A 21124-nucleotide genomic window follows, 5' to 3' on the forward strand; every position below is an offset into this window, starting at 1 on the left:
ACCATGTGGAAATAATAATACTATAAATAATATAAATAATCAAGTGCTACCCACAACCACATACATCAAAGACCATCAAAATATTTAATATTGAAGTCCTTTCCAATACTAAGCCCCAGGAGATTTATAAGAGGTCAAGGTGATTGGACCTCCTTAATTAGAATGTAAATTCATTTAGTGATTTATTGTATCAAACAGATCCATGAGGAGCTACTGATTTTTTTAGCATGCTCATTTTCTATTTCAATGACAACTATCAATTAAATATTAATCAGAATCCCCTACCTCACCTGTAATTTCAGTGTCCTGGATTCAAGCAAGACAAGGACATTTTGTGTCACAATTCCATGCCATTCTGGCTTCGGAGTTTTGGAGATGGAATACCCGACACTGAACAAAATTTGCACCAAACTGCCAATTCTGAGGCAACATATTATTCATTTGTATATATGTATATATCACGCATGTATGCCCAGGCCAACTCTGTAGACCCATGGAAAGCTAAAGGACTTCTTCTTCATCCCAGAGTGAAGAGAAAGAGAGAGATGGGGAGAGGGAGAAGGGGAGGGTGGAGGGAGAGGGACAGAGAGGGTGAGATGCTTAGTTGTGCCTGTTGCAGAGGGGACCAGGGGGTCTGACTGCCCCCGTGAAGATTGTGAACTAGCCATTCAGGGCTTCTTTGTGGCCCCAGCTCCTGCATACAGTCTTTCTGTTGTTCTGCAGCCAATATGAACTGGCCCCTGCCCTCTCTGAAGGCTTTTCTGCCGAGACCAGTATGCTATGACTGTTAGATCAGTTCATGCAATTTCCAGCTTTCAAATTTTTGTTGACATCTCTTTTCTTCTGTCATTTCCTCTCCCCTTCTGTTCTTGTACATTTATGCCTTCTTCATTGTTTTGCTGTCATATGGAACGGTTTTATGAAGGAGCAAAGGTAAACCCATGTGTTTAATCTGCCATATTTGGCCAGAAGTCTCCTCTGTACTATAGCATACCGCTATAATCTAAATCTACTTGACCCAAGATGGCTGATTTCTAAGGTGGGACTACTATTTAAAAAGTGAACGGCATTCCTTTTCTTCTTTCTTGTTCCTCCGTTTCCATGGATCAGGTTATATGCAACTAATGATCAGCAGCAGCACTGCTGTGAGTAAGTCATATATTTTGGTGGGGTTTACAGATAAATCTCTAAGTTCAAATTTGAATATCTGGCCAATTATTTGCTATCCAATTAAGATACTAAAAATAGGGAGTAACACTTAAGAAAACAGAAATACCTGAGTCATAATGTCAGGGCATAACCCATATAATCCTTAATAGACAGTATTGTCATATGTGGAGTAAAAAGAGTACAGTTCATGGAGTAAAGATTACCTGAAAAAAGAATATCACACCCTTCCCTCCACTTGATCTAGGTTGCTATTGAACCTCTCTATTCAATTTTCAGTTCAATTATTGTATTCTTCATCTTTTTTATTTCTGCTTGGTATTTTTAATTTATTCATTTATTTATTGTTGTTTGTTATTTATTTATGTTTTATTTAAAATAAAACTCATTTTATTTATTTGTTTTTTATTTTTGGGGGGGAGAAAATCACTTTATTCTAATTCACAAATGAGAACATCACAAAAGGTGATTTAAGGAGGCTCACAAATATCTGCCCAACCCCAAATTCAAACCATCTCAATGAACTTCTATACAGTAAGAACAACCTTTTTTATTCCAATTCTGAAGAAAGCTGTATTTAATGATGAAGGAGAAGCTTAACTGGTGGTTTTACACCTTATATATTCACCATTCACCATCAATTATATTTTTATGCTAAATTAACTTGGTTATGAGAGATGATTTTCCTTATCTTCAATTTGAACTTCTTGATTAGGCTAATGCATTTGCAAATCTGCACTGTTTCAGCACCTCGCTGAAACCTTCACAAAGCTTCAGGTCACCCTGGTTCTGGGCACACTACAGAAACTGTTTCATCTTATAGTGGCATGGGCCAAACTGCTGCTGCTCCTGGTATGCTGGCTGGGTTCCCTGAGGCTCCTGGTAAGTGATGTCAGGCCTTGAAGGCTCAGCATTGCCTCCTCCACTAAAGCCCCCAGTGATGGCATGACCTATCGTGTGCCCGACAGCAGAGCCCACAGCCACGCCAGCTGCAGTGGTTGCCATCTGGGCCATGAGCCCTGGCTGCCGGGGCACAGCAGCAGGTGAGCCAACAGCAGCTGGTGGAGCCGCTGCTGGAGGCTGAGCTGCTGGCGCTGGTCTAGGTGCCGCTCTCATCTGAGGTGCCTGGCTGGCCGGAGGGGCCATGCAGGAGGTGCGGCTCCGACCTCCACGCGGCATGGTGACTTGCAGAGCAGCCTTATTTATTTTTGTTTTTTATATTTTCTATCTCTGCCGCATTTCTATCTTTGTTCACTCGTTGCGTTCCTGACTTCGGTAAGTATGTTTGTTACCATTATTTTGAATTCTCTATTCTGCAAATCACTTATCTCCATTTCATTAAGGTTTCTGGAGATTTATCTTGTTCTTTTGTTTGGAACATATTCCTGTTTCTTCCTTTTCCTTGACCCTCTGTGATGTACATTAGATAAAGCAGTCATCTCCCCCAGTCTTGACAGATCAGTCTCCTGCAGGAAATGAACTTTGTCAATCAGCCCAGCCTGAGCTCCTACTTGCCTCTCAAACTTCTGTGATTGTCCAAGCCACCATCTGTTTTCTTAGTGGCTCCCAGTAATTGACTATGTGCCGAGACTCATCAGTGTCCCAAAGGGGAGGATCACAGTCAGCACCCAGATGCTGGATGACCAGAAGCCAGACCCTCAGGCAGCAGCTGGGAAACTCTGCAGTCAAACCCGTTCTAGGAGGAAACTGGGAAAAGGACATTTTTGCCTTTGCCCTCTGCACTGAGCCTAGGTGTACAGCCATAGGGGGTGCTCCTACACCCATTTACAAGCTACTTCTTTGTTTGCTATAGTCCTGTGGGACTCATAAATGCAAGCACCATTGGTTATCAGAGCTGGGTGATGAGGGGCCCATTCCTCGGGTAGCAGTCATAAAAGTTGGGGAGCCAGAGGTGTGGACAATGCAGAAAGATACTGGAAACTTGGTTTTTTGGTTGGACCAAGTGAGGAAGTGCCCACTAGCTCTTTTGGGCTCAAGGAAGGAGCTCAGTCAGTACCATGCTAATTATAAGCCAAACCCTCAGGCAGCAGTTGTTATTAGAACCCTTTCAGGGAAATCAAACCCCTTTCAGGGAAAGACTGGGAGATGGGCATTTTTATCTGCTCCCTCTGTGCTAAGCCCTGAGGGGATAGCCAGCTGCCAGTGTTTGCTCCCTGTAACAACTGCTTCTTTGTTTGCTATAATAGTCCTATGGGACTCATCAGTGCAAGTCCTGTTGGCTTTCAGAGCTGTGTGATTTGGGGACCTGTCCCTCTGCAGTGGTAGCCTTAAAAGTTGAAGTGCTAGATATGTGATCCAAACCCTTCCTGCCTCAGGGAGATGCTGGGAGTTGGATGTTTCCTCTCCATTACTGTATATGCTGTGTCAGTAGTAGGATTTATGACAACAGTGTGTTTCAGCCTTTATTACCCAATTTGACGTAAGTAGTTTTTCAGTTACCTGATATCTAGGAGTCACTCAACCAGTTTCCAGATTTCTTTCAGAGGCAATTGCTCCACATGTACCTACATCATTCGGTGTATCCATGGGAGGAGGGAATTCAGGAGCCTCCTCTGTCACCATCTTGGTCCAGAGTCTGAGTTTTATTTTTTCTTGGTGAAAGGTTATTCTTCATTCCTCAGTGGAATCAAGAGAATCAATCTGGGGGCACATGGGTGGGGAATTGGTTAAGCAGCCAACTCTTGGTTTCAGCTCAGGTCATGATCGCATGGTCATGAGATTGAGCCCCATGTCGGGCTCTGCACTCAATGTGGAGTCTGCTTAAGACCCTCTCTCCCTCTGCCCCTCCGCCCCCTCTAAAATAAATAAATACATCTAAAAAAATAAAAGAAAGTTTAAAAAAATCAATCTGCTTTTACTATTAATAATTATAATATTTACTTAAATAATAACTATTTGTCGAGCATTTATTTTCTATCAGGCACTATGCCAAATGTTTGATGTATATTAACTAATTTAATCTTCCCAACTATATGAGATCCATGTTATGTATATTAACTAATTTAATCCTCCCAACTCTATGAGATCCATATTATTAATACTCAAGGTAGAGGTGAAAAAATTGGAATTAAGAGAGGTTAAAAAATAGTTTGCCAAAGTCTCACAGCTGAGAAGTGGTAGAACTAGAGTCTGCATCTGGTCAGCCTCCAAAGTTCACCTCTTTACCCTTTATTCTATTACCTCAATATGCGTATGAAATTCCATGGCAGGAAGAATGAAAAGGGAGTCTACATTGATAGTATTTAACTTTTCTTTAAATACTTTCTGTGCGATGGCCATGACCCCTCTTAGAAATACTTCAGATTATTTTGGGTAGACTCTATTTAACAATCTTAGGGAAATGCTCTGGAAACACCAACAGAATTGAGCTTTTAAAATATAAAATCTCACTGCCCCAGGCAAGAATGCTCTATGAAATTAGGGCCAGAGTTTGCTTATAATTTAATAGTTCTTTTTTCCTCCATCATTTGCATAGTGATACAGCTTTTATAGAGTTTTAATTTTGAATTTACATTCCAAAAATGTCAGTCTGGAGGCTGTAATCCTACTAACTTTGCTGTATGCCTATTTTTCTGAATACAGATAAATGTTTGTTTTCTTTAAGCAGCATATTTCAGAGGTAAAATGTATTCCAAAGGCTTTAATCGAAGGACAGGCTATCATAAAACTTCCCTGGCATAACTCTCTCTTACAGTTAACCAAATTACATTAGGGTATTTGAAGCAAATGAGGATATAACAAAGTGATGTGGGTGGACAAAATGTATGAACTGCATCCTGTTTATGGGACATTTTTACAATTGTATAGGCTGACAGCTATGCTTGGAGAAACGGTTGAAGAAGCAAATAAAATCATTCACTCAGTGGTTTATAAGCAAAAGAGAAAAAAAAGGATGTTAATCTTCAAGATAAAAGTGTAGAGTCAAGAATGAGTTTTATATAAAAAAATCATTACAAAAGTCCTTGAAAGAATGTAAAAGACCACACAATTTATAATGCCGATTGAGAAAGTGGGTCCCCTGTCCCAGAATTGGAAGCCTCTGCCGTTCTTTCTTTCTTTCTTTCTGTGTCTCTCTCTCTCTCTCTCTGTAAAGACGTTTCTGTCAGCTTGGGTGCATTTTCATCAAATTGGGAGTGTACATAGACCAGCGACATATGCTGAATCAACTGGGGCAGAGAGATGTGGGAGGGGTACTCAGAGCAGCTGACCCTGAGGCACAGGAGGGAGGTCCCCTCACCATGCATTAAGGTTCTCTAAACAGAGAAAGCCAACAGAGAGGTTAAACGTGAGTCCCAAAATCAATAATTCCAGTGGTACATGCTCTGAACTGCCCTTCTGATTTTGGATTGAGCTGCTTCTCACCTGAGCCACAGAGCATGATTCAAACCCAGTGGCTGCACATTAGCATCATTTAGAGGATTATGGGTCCTCAGTTCCCAGCCAGACCAGTTAAATTGGAATTTATGGGAGGGGTGTGAGTTGGGGGGAGATGAGTAGCCCCAGAGTAGCAGCATTTTCAAAAGCTCCCCCAGTAATTCTAAGGAACAGCCAGAGTTGAGAACCACTGGTTCAGGGTGAGTAGCTGCTAGAATTTATTTAACGATGGTTAATAATTCTCTCTCTCCTAAGTAACATGGAAGAGACCAGCTAGTATTATGTAAAATTAAAATGACATTTTGCTTATAAATAACTGAAAATATTTTATGTCAACTATATATGTTTGTGCCATACAGTGTACTACCAAGAAATGTAGACATGGAAAAGTTACGACCTTGAAGATCACAAGTGGGATTTGGTCTCAGGAAAGCCAAGGTGAGGTCATCCAAGTCCAGTGCTTTCAATGGAGCATCCTCTCAGTAACAAGTGTAATATAATAGTCCCAACTTCCTAAGGTGAACTTTTTTCTATTACATAGGATCCCATTACTAAGTAGCTCTGATTTTAATTCAATAGAAACCTGAGTTTTAAAATGCAAGTGTGAAGGTTCCTATCATCTTGGCTAGCACTCTTTGTTCCCCCAAACAAGTAGAGACCCCCTTCAATTTGCAGCAAAGCTCAGTAGAAGTTTCCTCTGAGCTGAGAAGCATTTCTCATTCTTCCCAAGTGATCACCTTTGGATTCCAATCTCGGAAGCAGAAAGGACTGGCTTGTCGCCTGCAGGCGCAGGACTGGCACTGAGAAATCCCTGCCCTGCAGCATTTCAGACAGCTTTGATCAGCAAATCAATGGGAGCCACGTCACCTGGTCTATGCAAAGAGCCTCTTCATTTCATCCACTGATCCAGCAGCTGCTCCTTCCTTTGGGGGACTCCACGTTTATATATAGGCAGGGTTCAGAAGGAGGACACCGTGACATTGTTTGCGCTAATGCCTTCTCTATTCAAGGAGATGGGCAGTGGTTCACACTATGCTCTGCTGCTGGAAGCAACAGGAAAGTCCAAAGTACTGTGCTCTCCTCAGGGGGAAATGCAGGTAACTTGGAGACAGTGTGCTACTGTTACTAAAATAATTTTAGGAACCAAAAGAGTAATGGTCAAGCACAGGACCATCAGCAAAGAATGAGAAGAGTCTTAGATTCCTATAACTATTTTACATGTTGATAGTACTCTTTTTGAAGTATCATTTATTTGATTACATTTGCCAAGCCAGTTATTACACACTACCCCCCAAATACCAAAATATATTAAAGATGGGAGACAAATGAGTAAAAGATCTAGGTATGAACCATACCTTTGTGAGATGCAAAAAGAAGATGGAACCTCAGTGTCCAATCAACCCCAACCAAATTACAGTAATCAAAGAGCTTTCACTGCAGAGCAGAAAAACAGTCCTTAATTCAGACAAAAATGTAAAATTTCCAAATATATGGCTCAGTCAGCCAGATTCATAGAAAACACCTGGTTGAACAAGTGTTCATATGCCTGAAGCAGCTCTCTAAGAAGAGACATTTCTTTCTGCATGTGTGTGTGTGTGTGTGCGTGTGTGCATGGGCGTGTGAGAGAGAGAGAGAGAGAGAGAGAGAGATTCATTACTACCGAGATCAGAGCTGAAGAATTTCTTTAAACAGAGCCCCACCACTAAGGGGACTCCAAAGGATAAAGGTCTGTAATGCTGAGTTAAACCTCATTATTATTTTGATTCCTTATTAGTTTTTTCCCCCCGAATATGTCTGTTATCAGTCAGCTGCCCCTCTTCATCAGTGGGGGGAACAATGAAATCAATTATTTAAGTTAGCAAATATTTATTAAGTGTCAGTCATGTGTGGGGTACTAGTTAAGACATTAGATCATCCATACAATAAAATTCCACACAGTCCAAAAAGAATGAGGAAAATCTATACAGGTTGCTAGAGGGAAACTCAAGGGAAAAAAAAAGGCAATATGATCATGTGCAAAGTATCTTTCATTTGCACTTTTAAAAATTATTTATATTTATATTTGTATATACACATAATTACATGGAAAACTTTTGGTACAATACACCAGGAACCACTGACAATCTGGGGAGTGGGGCCCCTTCAGGGTAGAAGGGAAACTTAATTTTCATCACAGTGTTTGCATTTTTTTACCATGTACATCTATATTTCATATTTCATAATTAAAAAAATGTTTAAGTTACAAGCACAATTTTCTAAAGTAGATATCATTATCTCTGAAAATGAAAAAAATTATTTCAAATAACCGCAAGTTTTCATAATTTTACCTAGTGTTCAAATATATTTTAAACCTTAGGACTAAATGTTCAAGCAAAATTAGAATTCAATAAATGATTAGAAATGTGGCAAACATGCAAAATCATACATAATCATATACATATGCACCCCAACGCTGATTTCCATGTGTGTATATGTATCTGTGCCTTACGTCTTAAATCTCTCTCCTCCTGCCCACCCTGGTACAACAATGCCATTCCTCTCAAACAGCTATAATGTAAGACACGAGTATACCTGTTACTACACATGGCAGTGTGCAAACAGAATACTATGTCTTACATTCATGATGGATGAATATCATATGTTATATTTACCCTAAACACATACCTGTGTGTACAGTTATACAGCCTGACATTTGTGTACTTGCCAACTGTGGGTCCTCAAATGCTTTTTCTTTTCCACTGAATCATTCAATGGCCTATGATATAAAATGTTTTCCAACTCAGATTTATAATGCTAATGTTCAAGGCTACATATGGTATTGTCATGAGAATTAGCTAAATGAAACATATGAGAGTCCCTAACTCAGATCTTAGCACAAATCAGCAACTCAGCAAATGTTTGTGGACTGTGTGTTGAATACATAAATTGAAAGTAAGGGGGCTTCAGCTCAGGTCATGATCCCAGGTTCCTGGGATTGAGCCCTGCATCGGACTCCTGAGTCCGCTTCTCCCTCTGCCTGCCACTCCCCGTTTGTGCTCTCTCTGTCAAATAAATAAAAAAATCTTAAACAAAAAAAAAAAAAAAGAGAGAGAGAGTGAGGGGCGCCTGGGTGGCGCAGTCGGTTAAACATCCAACTCTTGGTTTCGGCTCAGGTCGTGATCTCAGGGTCATGAGATCAAGCCCCACATGGGGCTCTGCACTCAGTGTGAAGTCTGCTTGGAGTTTCTTTCTCCCTCTGCCCCTGCTCCTGCTCACTCTCTCTCTTTGTCTCTAAAATAAATAAATAAATCTTAAAAAAAAACCATAAAATTTTTATAAAAAAAAAGTGAATGCAAACCTATGAGCATTTTAGTATATATCCTCTAAAGGAGCTTTGACAGAAAACTAAAAATCTGATAGAACAGTAAACAAATCAATATATCAATACAGTATTTCCAATTTATTAAAACAGTTAAAACACAGATGGGGTAAACACCCAAGTACTTAATTCTGGAAGTGACGTTACAGTAAATATTGACATTAAAGAACAGTTTCTAATTCATTTTCCAGAATTGAGGAGTCTTTTGCTTTTTAAAACCAATTATTATATTAAAAGAAACTTTGAGGGCACCTGGGTGGCTCAGATGGTTGAGTGTCCAACTCTTGGTTTCAGCTCAGGTCATGATCTTAAGGTCCTGGGATTGAGCCCCACGTAGGGCTCCATCTCCATGTTCAGCAGGGATCTGCTTGAGATTCTTTTCCCTTCCCCCTGTCTCTGCCCCTCCCCCTCACACACACTCTCTCTCTCAAAAAAATAAATAAAATCTTAAAAAAAAAAAAGTAAGGAAGGAAACTTTCCACCTAAATAACAGGTTGTTATATCAAGCACAGCCAGTAGGCCCGTTATGTTAAACAGGTGTATAACAGTTTTAGGATGACTCTTTAAAAAAACCATACCCAAAGAATGAATTTTACTTTTTCAAGGCACTTGAACATGCTTTGTTCCATTTATGCTTTTCTGCAGTACAGAAAAAAATATGGTGTTTTTGCAAAAAGGTTAAGTGCTACCTCTCAGGTCTCTACCAAGAGACTCCCTATCTCCTGGTTGCCACAATGCTATCGACACCATGAAATGTAGGACTCCCTGACGTAAGAAGAGCTTTACACAGCATGAAAAGGGATGCTATATTTGATGTACATCTCTGCTGTGAGAATTACACCAATTTCAAAAATAATTCAAATTTTTGGGGTGCCTGGGTGGCTTAGATGGTTAAGCATCTGCCTTCGGCTCAGGTCATGATCCCACGGTCCTGGGATCGAGCCCCGCATCGGGCTCCCTGCTGAGCAGGGAGCTTGCTTCTCCCTCTCCTTCTCCTGCTCCCCCTGCTTGTGCTCTCTCGCTCTCTCTGTCAAATAAATAAATAAAATCTTTAAAAAATAATAATAATAATTCAATTTTTAAAATGCATCTACTTGAATCAAATAGTTACGGTATCGATCTCTAAGACTCTTAGTCTTAGTTCATTAACAACATTCTCATTGGTAAATATAATTCAGAAAATAACATAATAACTAATGTAATTCTGCCATTTATTCCATTGGCACCCTTCTCTGTGTAACATGCTTCTCATTGAAACTAATTTATGTTCACAACACAACCTCTTTGAAGTACAAAATTTCTGACAAAAAATCTCCAGCAAATTCAGTTAGCACACCCAGTTAAAAAAAAAATGTGTTTATGTGAGTTGATGTCAGGTTTATATGGTCAAATTCTCTCTTGCCTTACAATCTAAAAGTTAATAGTAAAAGTACTCAAAAATTATCTAATTTGTAGTAAGGATGAGGAAGAGTAATATTTTTTCTTATGTCCCCATTCTCTTAAGAGCCTGTTTATGACCAGAACTTTCACTAAAGGTTGCTTGCAGCACTTGCTGTTCTCAGGGTGCCTGGAGGCCAGGCTCACCTTCCATTCTCTGGAGGATCACCATGGGCCAGAGGACTATGAGGGTCTACTTCTATAAGATTTAGAGTCCTCAAATATTCCCTTTCTGATAATACAAACACATGATTTCAGGAAAAAAAGGAAGAAAGTAAGTGATTATGTACAATTTCTTATTTAAAATGCAATGATAATACTGCATCTTTTAAACTAAAAGCCTCATTTCTGGAGCACACATGTGAAGATAAAAATGTCAACTGAATGGATTCATTTTATCATATAACCTTCCCTTATGACAGGCAAAAAAAGCTCAAATGCCTTCTTTAATAAGAGCCAATGGATAGGGGCACCTGGATGGCTCAGTCGGTTAAGCGTCTGCCTTTGGCTCAGGTCATGATCTCAGGGTCCTGGGATCGAGCCCCACGTCAGGCTCCCTGCTCAGCAAGGAGTTTGTTTCTCCTCTCCCTCTGCCCTTCCCCACCAACCTGCTTGTGCTCTCTACTTTCTCTCTCAAATAAATAAATAAAATCTTTTGAAAAAAAAAAAGAGCCAATGGATAAAGTTATCATCTCTATATGATGGGTCTATAAAGTTTAAAATGCCAAGTGTTGAAATAGTGAAGAGAAGGCATCCTGGAAAGGAATAAAAAGGTTCACATACTAACATGAAACTCCTCTGTTTAATTGAAATCAATACTTTAAAATAAAAAATGTTTGGCTGTCAACCCTGGGCCCTGGGCATTCTCCCATTTCCTTAACAAATCAAGTTAGTTATTTCAGCTCTGCCCCTTGCCCCAGGCCCATACTTCTCTCTCTTATAGAAGTTCCCTCTTACTGATTTTCAGGGCACAAGTTGATTCTCCTCTGGCTTTTGCTTTTCACACTGAAGTTTATATCTCTGAAAGGAAAACCTATAAATCAGCTCTCAGTACAAATGAAAAGCCAGCAACGCCAAGGTCTGAGAAAGGTTCCAATGAGACAAGGGCACATTCATTCATTTATTTGTTTATTCACAAGCAACCACTCTGTGTCAGGCACAGTGCTAGGCCCCGAAGGCAGATGTAATGACAAATATTATTTAGTTTCTTGGCTCGAGGCGTTTAAGATCTGCAAAAGCCAATGTTGGTGCTGGCAAAAAGAAGTGAGCTGGAGATTGGACAACAGAAGGAGTAAAAGACGCTGCAGTGGCTTTATCTGCAGTGGTTGTGCAGATTTTTCGTGAGAGGATCAATAAACGAAGAATGTTAATGTGAAAAAAAAAAGATCTGGTTGGGGGGAATAAAATGAATTAAAGTTCAGGTACATGTGCTAAGAACAATACAAAATAAAATGAGATGGTAGTCCCAAGAACAGGGTTCTGGGATCCTTTGCACCAAAGTTTCATTGCCTCTGGGGTCTCCTATTTATCAAGGCATAACATCTCCAAGGGGCAACGGGTAGGGAAGAAAGACAATTCTAGCAGTAGCAGCTTCTGCAATGCTCACTGCACTGAGCATGGGCTGGGGAGAAGTGAGGACAACAAAGGCCTATTATCTCCACTTCTCACATTTTGTTGTTGTTGTTGTTGTTGTTTTTCTTTTAAGTAGGCTCCACACCCAGCGTGAGTTTGAACTCATGACCCTGAGATTAAGACATGAGCTGAAATCAAAAGCCAGACACTCAACCAACTGAGCCACCCAGGCACCCCTCCACTTCTCACATTTTAATAGAGGGGAGGGGACTTCACTCCACTTCCTATAGGGGAACATAGGAAAGAATCACCTTCTATGGTATAGAGGCAGCAGCCTCTGTCCAGGTTTCAATTATTTCTCATTACAGACTTCTACAGTGACCATACTCTGCAAACCAAAAATATGACATGTGGTCTGACAAAGGATAAGATTTTTCAAATTCAAACTAGATATATTTGTATAAACAGTTTGAAAGACCAAAGACTGATTCACACATGGCTATATATTTGACAAACAGCCTTGATGAATTAGGGAATGGCCCATAAAGCTCATTGCATATGCTGACATAGAGAGTAACAAGTTTCACCACACCCAAACTACATTGATGCTGATGCCACCAAAACAACACCAACAACAAAACCCAAGTAGAAAAAAGGACTGTTTCTGCCAATTGCTGACAAAAATTTAAGTTCTCTTTCCTAGAGATTTTAATGAAAAGGTCTAGAGAACGGAAACTCAACAATGTGCTCTAAAAAACTATACCTGTGGCACTCTAATTCTATTCCTTCCAAGAGAGAAAAGAACTCTAGAAAGTTATAACAATTCATTTATCCCAAACTTAATAGGCATCAGAAATATATATGAGCAAGTACACAAACAGGAAGGGCCAAGAGATTTCCCCACACTAGGTTCAGGTATAAAACTTGATGAAGGTGAGGATAACAAGCAAGACATTTAGAGCTTCATAGAACCTATGAACTCATATTTTGCATACAAGTGTAAGAACTTCTCTGGTTTAAAAGCTCACAGCACATTAGAGACAAGGAAATAGAAAGTGGGTAGAGAGAAAAAGAAAAACTACTTAAGTTAGGCATATGAACAATGCCGGTACTGTAAATATTTGTTCCATGAATGAATAAATGAATGAATGAATGAAAAAATGAGTTACATTTAACAGCCTTGTAATAGGCAATGTATTAAAAGCTGATCAAAGAATATCCATGACCCAGAATAGGAGAAAGTATTTGCAAATCATATATCTGATAAGGGGTTAATAATATATATATACATATATTCTGGACTTACCATTTCTCCAAAGAAGTTATAGAAATGGCCAATGAGCATATTAAAAGACGCTCAACATCACTAATTATTAGAGAAATGCAAATCAAAACCACAATGAGATATCCCACCTATTAAGATGGCTACTATCTAAACCAAAAACAAAAACTAAAAATAAGTGCTGGTAAAGATGTGGTGAAACTCTTACCCTGTGCACTGTTGTTGGGAATTTGCACACCTATGTTCACAGCAGCATTATTTACAATAGCCAAGAGGTTGAAGCAACCCAGATGACCACTGAAAATGGATAAATAAGACATTGTATATATATATATACCATACAATTATTATTCAGCCTTTAAAAGACCAACAAGTACATGAAACAATGGTCAACATCACTAGTCATTATGGAAATAGAAATTAAGACCATAGAGAGATATCATCTCATGCTCATTACATGGCCATTATCAAAAAGACAAGAGGTAAATGCTGGCATGGATGCGGAGAAAAGGGAACCCTTCTGCACTGTTGGCAGGATTATAAATTGGTACGGCCACCACTGAAAACAATATGGAGGTTCCTCAAAAAAATTAGAAATACAAGTACTTCACGATCCAACAATTCCACTTCTGAGAATATATCCAAAGGAAACAAAAACACTAACTCAAAAAGATATTTTCACCTTCATGTTCATAGCCCAGTCACAGAAACAACCTACGTGTCCATCGATGGATGAATGGATAAAGAAGTTGCGGCAGGGGCGCCTGGGTGGCTCAGTTGGTTAAGCATCTGCCTTCGGCTCAGGTCATGATCCAGGAGTCCCAGGATCGAATCCCACATCGGGCTCCCTGCTTGGTGGGAAGCCTGCTTCTCCCTCTCCCACTCCCCCTGCTTGTGTTCCCTCTCTTGCTGTGTCTCTCTGTCAAATAAATAAATAAAATCTTAAAAAAAAAAAGGAGTTGTGGTATAAACATACAATGGAACATTATTTAGCCATAAAAAAATCCTACCACTTGTAACAATAAAAAAATTAAAAAAAAAAAATCCTACCACTTGTGACAACGTGGATGGACCTTGAGTGCATTATGCTAAGTGAAATAAGTTGGACGGAGAAAGACAAACAGTGTATGTTCTTGCTTATATGTGGAATCTTAAAAAGCAAAACAAAACAAACAAAAACAAACAAACTCATAGAAAGAGAAATCAGACTTGTGGATACCAGAGGTGGAGGTTTGGGAATGGGAGGAAGGTGGTCAGAAGGTCCAAACTTCCAGTTATAAGATAAATAAGTACTAGGGACATAATGTACAACATGCTGACTACAGCTTACACTGCTGTGTGATATATGGGAAAGTTGTTGAGGGAATAAATCCTAAGAGCTCTCATCCCAAAGACAAATTTTGTTTTCTTCTTTCTTTTTATTGTATCTGTATGAGATGATGGATGTTAGTTAAGCCTATTATAGTAATCATTTCACAATATATGTAAATCAAACCATCATGCTGAATGGCTTAAACTCATACAGTGATATATGTCAATTATTTCTCAATAAAACTGGAAAAAAAGGAAGGAAATTCTGTTCCATGTTATGACATGGATGAACACTGAGGACATCACACTAAGTGAAATAAGCCAGTCACAAAAAGACAAATATCCTCTGATTCTACCTATAAGAGGTATCTAAAGTAGTCAAATTAATAGAAACAGGAAGTAGATTGGTGGTTGCCATGGGCTGGGGAGAGAGAGAAATGAGAAGTTGCTATTCAATGGGTATAGAGTTTCAGTTTTGCAAGATGAGAAAAGGTCTAGAGATTTTTTGCACAACAATGTGAATATACTTAACATTACTAAACTATATACATAATAATGATTAAGATGTGTTTTTTACAATTAAAAATCTTTTTTAGGGGGGATGCCTGGGTGGCTCAGTCAGCTAAGTGTCTGCCTTCAGCTCAGGTCATGATCTCAGGGTCTTAGGATCGAACCCCATGTTGGGCTCCCTGCTCAGGGGGAGAGCCTGCTTCTCCCTCTCCTTTGCTGCTCCCCCTGCTTGTGTTCCCTCTCTTGCTGCTCTCCCACGTGCATTCTCTTTCTCTCAAATAAATAAATAAAATCTTTAAAAAAAAATCTTTTTTAGGGGTGCCTGGGTGGTTCAGTTGGTTAAGCATCTGATTCATGACTGCAGCTCAGGTCATAATCTCAGGGTCACGAGATCAAGACCCACATCCAGGGGCGCCTGGGTTGCTCAGTCATTAAGCGTCTGCCTTTGGCTCAGGTCATGATCCCGGGGTCCTGGGATCGAGTCCTGCATCGGGCTCCCTGCTCCATAGGAAGCCTGCTTCTCCCTCTCCCACTCCCCCTGCTTGTGTTCCCTCTCTCGCTGTGTCTCTCTCTGTCAAATAAATAAATAAAATCTTAAAAAAAAAAAAAAAGACCCACATCCACATCGGGCTCCACACTGGGTGTGGAGCCTGCTTAAGATTCTCTTTCTCCCTCTTCCTCTGCACCTCCCCCCGCCCCCACTCATTCTCTCTCTCTCTCTCTCTCTAAAATAAATAAATAAATAAAATAAAAATCTTTTTTAAAAAGACATCCAGAACCATTTATTGCCCTAATAAATATTTATACGCATCAAGTTATGCTCACTACCGTCAATGCTAATGATATTGACTATTAAGAAACTCATTTTACTCAGTACATTATGCTTAAGAATGGGCACGAATATTACTCTGAAGATTGTCCAATACAAAATAGATTTTATAAGTGGCATTTGCAGTAGCAAATTTCAGTTGTTTATAAAATTCATTAATATGGGGCACTCCATTCCCAGACAGTGCAAGATAAATAGAGAATTTCTCTATTTTGCCTCAAAAAAAAAAACACCCTGCTTTATTTATAATGGTATTTTGTTTTCATTTAAAATAAACACCCTTGTGATGAAAAAAAGCCCTTTTTTAATCCTTAATCATACAGACTGGAGATCTATATTGACTGAGCCCTCTGGCTAATTACCTACTACACATTTCTTATTGTGTAGATACAATCTAACACCTTTTACAGGACTTACAAGCAATTTTGAAGTTCTTGCAATGTCATTTTGGAAGATGGATCTATTTTTTATTCAACAGTAGTTATTAATCTAGTATCCTGGAAAAAAAAATCAGTAGGCATCTCACACATTTAAAAGTGGTTGGAAGGGGCCCTTGGGTAGCTCAATTGGTTAAGCATCTGACTTTTGATTTTGGCTCAAGTCATGATCTGGGGGTTGTGAAAATGACCCTTGAGTTGGGCTCTGTGTTGGGCGTGGAGCCTGCTTGAGTTCTCTCTCTCCCTCTCCCTCTGCCCTTCCTCCATACTCTCTCTCTCTCCCCACAAAAATAAATAAATAAATACATACGTACATAAATAAATACATAAATAAATACATAAATAAATACATAAATAAATAAAATTTGTTTGTAGAGGCCTAGAATTTGCAATTTCCAAAACTAGTCACAAATTTTGGTAATCCCATGTAGCTTCTTTGTAGCTTTTATCCTGTAAAATATCTCAAAAAAGAACAAGCCAACTGGATAAAGTGAGGATCAACAGCCAAACAGCTTAAAGTCAGAATCAGTTTTACTGCTGGAAATCCCTTTATACCTAATACAATATTTCTTTTAGAATACTTTCATTTTAATTATATGTTCAGTGCTATAATTATCTACCTCTACCTCACTAATGCCAAAAACATTGACAAAAGTTTACTGCAAAGCTTTATAAAAATCTACTTTGAATTATCTTCATACGTCATAATTAACTCCTAGCACATATAAGTACACAATAATTTAAATGTTTTTGTTGAATGACTAATTGAATAAATGGTTTAGGTTATATTTCTAACCTTAATTACGGTTACAGTGCACTGTGGATACAGCAACATCAAGGCCTCAGTAACACCATCACCACCAGCGCTAAAGCATTTTTAGCTCCTAGTGGTATGTTCAAGTATTGCACAGAAAAATTTGGACACATAATCCAAAACCTTTAAGAGTGTCTAAATCAAAGAAGCCCAAGCACCAGCAAAACTTTTAATTTAAAATTACTACTCTAACAATGGGGGGACAAAACTATTGAGGTGGCCAGACTACTTTCTATTTTTTCAAGTCACACACAGTCACTTTCTTTGTAAAGAAAGTAGTCAAACTATGTACATGGTTATTAAGTAATATGTCACTGACTTGGGTAGACAATGAATACACAATTTCACTAAGTTCTCAAGGTTAATATCCATAAAGTTGACAAAGTTTGACAAGAGTTAAAAAGAAAACAATTGTTAATGGTAAATCCTTGCTTTGCTTTTAATATTTAATGATATGATCTTCAATAGTTAGTGATATGATCACTATATTACCATAACGCCAGAGAATAGAAGAGCCAATGACAAGCACCTTATATAAGACAAATAAGAAATAAATTTGACAGTTAAGAAAAGCAAAGAATTTTTAAGAGGAAAGAACTGATTGGAGGGAGGTGATGAGGAATGTAAATAAAGATTTCAGAGAGCAGCCTCAGGACTTGTAAGAAAAGTTCTCAACCTGCCTGACTCATCAGGCCATGCTCAGGACAGTAATTATCTCTTCTCTACCAAATGGACTAATGAAATATGACAGAAATTGATCAAAATAATAGAAAAGAAGGACGAGGGAAGAGATAAGATGGTAATGACAAAGGTCAAGGCAGAATGAAGTAACCTAGAAGGATAAAAAGTACTGGCAACTCCCAAACAGTCCACTTAGGACCAACTGAAATTCACAGAGAAGAAGCACACTCAGCCGTCCACAACTATCACCACAAAGAAGTACAATATAGAAACTGTGAATCTAGGAGAGTCCTCCCAAACTAAAGGCTATGAATGTCAGACCAATGGTGTCCAGCTCTGACTACACATTAGAATCACATGGGGAACTTTCAAAATCCTGTTGCCCAGGCCCCTCTTGGAAAGACTGATTCACTTGATTCCTATTGAAGCTGTGTGTAGAAATTATTTTAAAGCTGTCCAGGTGATTCTAATCCATAGTCAGAGCTGAGAACCATGATTTCCACTCCAACTGTTTAACAGAGAAGAAACTACAGCCAAAGGGGATTATAATTCATCTTCCCCAATGATTTTTTTGACTTTCTTCTCTTAAGGCTATCTGTGGCATCTGTTGACATTGTCTGTCATGGAACAGGCAACAAACTAGAAAATCAGAGGCCTCGGTTTGAGTCTTGATTCATCTACATCACCTCAGGCAAGGCTTTCCACTCTATAAATGTAAAGTGAAGAGCCGGACAGTTATACAAACTCTTCTACAGTGAAGAGAAGCCATTTTCTTGCCAAAGTAGCTTCCTCAAAAGTGGCCTCTCTTCTTTTTCACTATTGCTCTCAAAGTCTTTATATTTATCAGCAGATTCACATTACTGTCATTTCTACCCCACCATCAGCTCCTACACACACTTCTCCCTGCACAGAGTTTATTCATGGGGTATGAAGGATGTCTGTCCTCCATTTCAGCTTTTCAGAAACTCATAACTGAGTATTTATGAGAAAGCTTCCTCTAACATCTATCAATTCTCCATCAGAGGACAGTATTTCCAGATATGACCCAGGCCACAATCTTATTCAAGCTCTCCAGTAATGTATGACTTTGAAAATAACTCAAGACATAAACAGAAAGATAAGTGACATGTCTAATACTATGTTGATATTGAAATTCTATATATGGGGTTTACCTGATGGATCAACTTTCTCATAAAACTTTGATCTGCAGAAAGAGTTTATATTCTAAATAATGCTCTAGACCCCAAATTGAATCAGCAAGGTAACACCAGAGCAAGGGTCAGCAAACTGTGGCTCAAGTCAAATTTGTCCACCAGACAGTTTTTGTAAATGAAATTTTATTTGAAACTGACTTCTCTGTATACCCATCTATAGCTGCTTTCATTATACAACAGCAGAGATGAGTAGCTGTGACAGAGATTATGTGGCTCATAAATCCTAAAATATTTACCATCTGGTCCTTTACAAAAAAGTTTGCTGACCCCTGCACTAGAAGGTGAGACTAGGAAATGTTGCCCTCAGACACTTATCCTGTTACCTCAGAGGACCCACCCCTACCACAGCCCACCACAAAAAAAAAGTTTGTTCTGCTATACCCTGATAAGCTTCTGACCACAAGATTTCTTACTGATGTTACAATAGATAATGTAACCAATCAAAAAGAAATTTTTAAAAGTCTATGTCTTCCATGCATTAGAAACAGAAAAATGGCAAGGCAGGAAGGGGGTAGGGAAGAAGGGGAGTGATGACTGATGGACCACATAGATATTCCCTATCTTCCTCTTAAAATCCCATGAAGTAACTAAAAATGTATTTTTAAATATGCAAGACACCACTGCAAACTAAGAAAAGTTTCCATGGTGAAACAGAAAGTTTAAAGAAATAATCATAGACAAAAGCAGTTTAACTCAGAAGCAAAACCAGAATGAAACCATATCCCAAAATTCATAGAGGCAAGAATTGCTTATAATTATAGTAAAAAACATTTGGGGAAAGCCAACTCACAGGTAACTGAGGCAGAATACCAGGAGAAGCCCCTGAAGTATTCATCAGGGACTAGGTTTGGAGTTTTTGCCATTTAAGCCTTCACCACTGTTTCTCTTGAGCTAAGCAACAGACAGCAGGGACAGTGCCCACTGGCTAAAGCAGTGAGGGTGGGGCTAGAGTCAGAGAGGCTGAGGGGGTACTGGACACTAGGAAGGACAGCAATTCCCTGATACCCAGAAGACAAGTTACTGGCAAACATTTTCAAAAGAATGCCACAATCCTCTCCACATTAACTGGAAATACAGTATGGTAGGCCAAACAGAGAGGAAAACAGGGATTTTCAAATACAAAGATAAAAAGATTAACAAGAATCACAAATGTTTTAGAAAACCCAACACCAAACTCAATAGAACTAGCACCTAAGGAAACAGAGCAAAGAGAAGATAAATTTAGAATATAATATATTGACTATTTTCAAGAGATGGGATTTGATATAAAATCCATGAACAGATTTGAGATCTTTTTTTTTTTTTTAGTTTTGGTTTTTTGGTTTTTTAATTTATTTTTACTAAGTTCAATTAGCCAACATATTAGTTTTTTATATAATGTTCAATGATTCATTAGTTGCATATAACACCCAGTGCTCATCACATCACATGCCCTCCTTAATACCCATCGCCCAGTTACCCCATCCCCCCGCCCCTTCTGCAACCCTCAGTTTGTTTCTCAGAGTCCAGAGTCTCTCGTGGTTTGTCTCCCTCTCTGATTTCTTCCCATTTAGTTTTCCCTCCCTTCCCCTATGGTCCCCTGCACTCTTCCTTATATTCCACATATGAGTGAAACCATATGATAACTGTCTTTCTCTGCTTGACTTATTTCACTTAGCCTAATCCCCTCCAGTTCCATCCATGTCAATGAAAATGGTAGGTATTCATCTTTCTGATGGCTGAGTAGTATTTCATTGTATATATGAACCACATCTTCTTTATCCATTCATCTGTTGAAGGACATCTTGGCTCCTTCCACAGTTTGGCTGTTGTGGACATTGCTTCTATGAACATTGGAGTGCATTGCCCCTTCTTTTCACTACACCTGTATCTTTGGGGTAAATACCCAGTAGTGCAATTGCTGGGTCATAGGGTAGCTCTATTTTTAATGTCTTGAGGAGATTCGAGATCTTTTAAATTAATTTTGATCATTTGACAAAAAACTGAATAGAGGGGCTAAATAGTAGATTGCATTTAAGAAACTGAAATAACAAGTCAAGGAACTCTTCCAGAATGCAAAACAAAGAGTTCCATGTGTTTGTGTGTGTGTGTGTGTGTGTGTGTGTGTGTGTGTGTGT

At 39.0% G+C, this 21124-nt stretch overlaps 1 protein-coding gene and 1 pseudogene across 4 annotated transcripts in view; both read right to left on the reverse strand.

Annotated features, from left to right (window-relative positions):
- The window catches only part of PDE1C (phosphodiesterase 1C), a 625988-nt gene that overhangs the window by 146366 nt on the left and 458498 nt on the right, over window positions 1–21124 (reverse strand). The gene's annotated exons all lie outside the window — the stretch shown is intronic.
- Window positions 1673–2346, reverse strand: LOC114202751 (coiled-coil-helix-coiled-coil-helix domain-containing protein 2 pseudogene; annotated as a pseudogene).

The sequence above is a fragment of the Eumetopias jubatus genome, unplaced genomic scaffold, assembly GCF_037043125.1.
Source record: "Eumetopias jubatus isolate StellerSeaLion01/CBP00866 unplaced genomic scaffold, mEumJub1_p1.0 scaffold_14, whole genome shotgun sequence".
Classification (NCBI taxonomy): domain Eukaryota; kingdom Metazoa; phylum Chordata; class Mammalia; order Carnivora; family Otariidae; genus Eumetopias; species Eumetopias jubatus.